Source organism: Nicotiana tabacum, chromosome 5, assembly GCF_000715075.1.
Source record: "Nicotiana tabacum cultivar K326 chromosome 5, ASM71507v2, whole genome shotgun sequence".
NCBI classification, from domain to species: domain Eukaryota; kingdom Viridiplantae; phylum Streptophyta; class Magnoliopsida; order Solanales; family Solanaceae; genus Nicotiana; species Nicotiana tabacum.
Genome location: NC_134084.1, coordinates 129,414,728 through 129,419,231, shown reverse-complemented (window position 1 = coordinate 129,419,231; position 4,504 = coordinate 129,414,728).

Sequence of the window (4,504 nt, the reverse complement as noted above, 5' to 3'; positions counted from 1 at the left end):
AAAGTGTGAGTTCTGGTTGAGTTCGATTGTATTCATGGATCATGTTGTGTTAGTAAAGGGTATTCAGGTTGATCCAAAGAAGATTGAGGCAGTCAAGAACTGGCCTAGACCAGCATCAACTATAGATATTTAGAGTTTCTTGGGATTGGCAGGTTACTATCGTCGGTTCATTGATGGGTTTTCATCTATTGCAGCCCCGATGACCATGTTGACCCAGAAAGGTGCCCAGTTCAGATGGTCAGACGAGTGTGAGATGAGCTTTCAGAAGCTCAAGACAGCTCTAACTACGACACAAGTGTTGGTTTTGCCCATAGGTTTAGGGCCTTATACAGTTTATTATGATGCATCTTGTATTGAGCTTGGTGTAGTGTTGATGCAGGATGCAAGGCCATTGCCTATGCTTCGAGGCAATTGAAGATTCATGAGAAGAACTATCCGGTTCATGATTTAGAGTTGGCATCCATTGTTCACGCATTGAAGATTTGGAGACACTATCTGTATGGCGTGGCGTGTGGGGTGTTCACGGATCATAAGAGTCTTCAGTATTTGTTCAAGCAAAAGGAGTTGAATTTGAGGCAGAGGAGGTGGTTGGAATTGTTGAAAGATTATGACATCACTATCTTATATTACCCGGGAAAGGCCAATGTGGTGGCCGATGCCTTAAGTAGGAAGTCAACTAGTATGGGCAATCTTGCTTATATTCCGTTCGGTGAGAGACCGCTTGACTTGGATGTTCAGGTTTTGGCCAATCGGTTTGTGAGGTTGGATATTTCTGAGCCTAGTTGTATATTAGCTTGCACGATCGCTCATTCTTCTTTATTGGAGCGTATCCATGATTAGCAGTATGATGATCCTCATTTGTGTGTCCTTAGAGACACAGTGCAGCGTAGAGGTGCCAAGCAGGTTACCTTAGGTAATGATGGAGTTTTGAGATTGCAGGGTCGAGTTTGTCTGCCTAATGTGGATGGGCTTCGAGAGTTGATTTTAGAGGAGGCCCATAGCTCCAGGTACTCTATTCATCTGGGAGCCGCGAAGATGTATCAGGATTTGCGACAACATTATTGGTGGCATAGAATGAAGAAGGATATTTTTGCATATGTAGCTCGGTGTTTGAATTGCCAGCAGGTTAAGTATGAGCATCAGAGACCTGGTGGATTGTTTCAGAGGATTGAGCTTCCTGAGTGAAAATGGGAGCGGATCACTATGGATTTCATTATTGGGCTCCCGCAGACTCGGAGGAAATTCGACGCAGTATGGGTCATTGTTGATAGGCTGACCAAGTCAGTGCATTTCATTCCTGTGGCAGTCTCCTATTCATCTGAGAGGTTAGCTGAGATCTATATCCGGGAGATTGTTCGTCTTCATCGTATGCCTGTGTCTATCATTTCGGACCGAGGTACGTAGTTTACCTCACATTTCTGGAGAGCATTTCAACGAGAGTTGGGCACTCAGGTGGAGTTGAGTACAACATTTCATCCCCAAACGGACGGCCAGTCCGAGCGGACTATTCAGATTCTGGAGGATATGCTCCGAGCTTGTGTCGTTGATTTTGGAGGCTCGTAGGATCAGTTTTTGCCTTTAGCAGAGTTTGCCTACAACAACAGCTACCAGTCGAGCATCCAGATGGCTCCTTATGAGGATTTGTATGGTAGGCGATGTCGATATCTGGTTGGATAGTTTGAGCCGGGGAGGTTCGCTTGTTAGGTATGGATCTAGTTCAGGAGGCCTTGGACAAGGTCAGAATCATTCAGGATAGGTTTCGTACAACTCAGTCTAGGCAAAAGACTTATGCAGACCGCAAGGTTATAGATGTGGCTTTCATGGTTGGTGAGCGAGTATTGCTCCGAGTGTCGCCTATGAAGGGCGTGATGAGATTTGGGAAGAAGAGCAAGCTTAGCCCTAGGTTCATTGGCCCGTTTGAGATTCTTGATCGAGTGGGAGATGTATCTTATAGACTTGCATTGCCACCGAGCTTATCATCCGTGCATCCAGTGTTTCATGTGTCCATGCTTCGGAAGTATCACGGCGATCGATCTCACGTGTTAGATTTCAGCACTATCCAGTTGGACAAGGACTTGTATTATGAGGAGGAGTCGGTGGCTATTCTAGACCGGCAGGTTCGTTAGTTAAGGTCGAAGAATTTTCCTTATGTTCGTGTTTAGTGGAGAGGTCACCCTCCTGAGGTATCGACCTAGGAGTCCGAGTCTGATATGCGGAGCCGTTATCCTCATCTTTTCCCCGACTTAGGTACTTCTTTCTTCTATCCGTTCGAGGACGAACGATTGTTTTAGAGGTGGAGATGTGACGACCCAAAGGGTCATCACCTGTTTTTAATTGCATTCTGTGCTTCCAAGGAATTTAAAACCTTATTTAGAGTCGCCTCGATTTGCGTACGTAGTCCAAGCACGTAGTCGGAAAGCTTAAATATGAAATTCTGTGAAAAATGATGAAATTTGAGTTTAAAATGAATAAATTTGACTTCGGTCAATATTTTGGGTAAACGGACCCGGACCCATGATTTGACGATCCCGGAGGGTCCGTAGAAAAATATGGGACTTGGGCGTATGTCCGGAATCGAATTCCGAGGTCCCAAGCCCGAGAAATGAATTTTTAAGTAAAATTATTTTCTGAAAATGTTTAAGGAATTTTGAAATGAAATCTGATTAGAAAGCAATGGTATCGGGCCCGTATTTTGGTTCCGGCGCCTAATACAGGTCTTATATATGGTTTAAGTCATTTCTGTAAAATTTGGTTGAAAACGGAGTCCGTTTGACGTGATTCGGACCTAAATTGCTAAAGTTGAGGTTTTATGAAGTTTGAGAAAAATCCTTTGATTTTGAAGTTTGATTCATTGTTTTTGAGGTTATTTTGGCAATTTGATCGCACGGGTTAGGAGCCCCAAGGGCTCGGGTGTGATTCAGATATGTTTCGGAGGGCTTCAGACTTAGAAAATGTTGCAGGTTTCTCAGCTGTTGGGTTTCTGGTACTTCCTTCTCCGCTTTCGCGGGAGTACCCACGCGAACGCGATGGGTTAATTGTTGCTGAAGGAATTTCCTTCTATGCGAACGCGTAGCTCAGGTCGCGAACGCGAGGCTTTGAGGGGGGATAACCCTTCGCGAACGCGGTCCTGGCCACACGAAGGCCAAATGGGCCTGGGCAGGGGTGGGGTAGTTGTCTTACGCGAACACGAGGGCTCGAGGTGATTACTCTCCGCAAATACGAGCCCGTGTACGCGAACGCGAAGGCTCATCCAGCCTGACCATCGTGAACGTGAAGGGTCAGTCGCGAACGCAAAGGGCATTTTCGCCCAGTGATTTTAAAAAGGCCAAAAACATAACACTTTCGGGATTTTATAAAAATTTCACAAACCTCTTCTTCTCCAAAGCTCTTAGGCGATTTTTGAAGCTTTTCTTCACCATAATCTCTTGAGTAAGTAATCTTTAACTTGTTTTCTTCATTTTCCATCAACACCCACTAGATTTTTAGGCCTAAAACATGTAATTAAGGGTAGAAATTAGGGATTTGGGTAGAGTTAGGGCTTTTTGATTATTTGTGATTTAGACCTCGTTTTGGGGTCGGATTTGAAAACAAATTATATATTCGGGCTTGTGGGCGAATGGATGATCGAATTTTGGTCCGAACCTCGTATTATGACCAAGCGGGCCCGGGGTCGATTTTTGGGATTTTGGGAAGAATGATTGGAAAGTTATAATTGAACATTGGAATTGGATTGTTTAGCACTTATTGATGATATTGAGTCAATTATGTATAGATTCGATTGGGTTGGAGCCGAATTTGAGAGGAAAAGAGGTGTTCGAGGCTTGAGTTGGTCGTGAAAGTTCGAGGTAAGTGTTCGGTCTAACCTCATCTTGAGGGATTAGAAGTTGAGTCCTATTTGCTACTTGCTTCTTGTTGAGTGCGACGTATAGGCATGGTGACGAGTATCTATACGTTGCTGTCGAGCATGACGTGAGTCTTAAATTTGAACGTTGTTGTGCTCATAGATGGCACTTCAGATGCTTTAATTAATGATCTCCTATATTGAGTAAAGATTGATTTTATCCTCGTAGATCTTAGTTATGATTGAGTATTGTCATTAATTGAGCTAAGTACAAAATGAGTTAGGATTTGGTTATAACTGATTCTCCCTTGCCGGGATGACTGTGTCGATATTGTTGTTCCATTGCCGGGAAGTTATTATATTATTTTTGTTCCCTTGCTGGGATTTCATGTAATTTTGTGATGACTTGTAAATGGGAGCGGGTGGTACGCCTACCACAAGATATAATAAAATGGGAGCGGGTGGTACGCCTACCACAAGATATGATGAAATGGGAGCGGGTGGTACGCCTACCACAAGATATAATGAAATGAGAGTGGGTGATACGCCTACCACAAGATAAATAAAATGGGAGCGGGTGGTACGCCTACCACAAAATAAGTGAAATGGGAGTAGGTGGCACGCCTGCCACGAGATACGATAAAATGGGAGTGGGTGGTATGC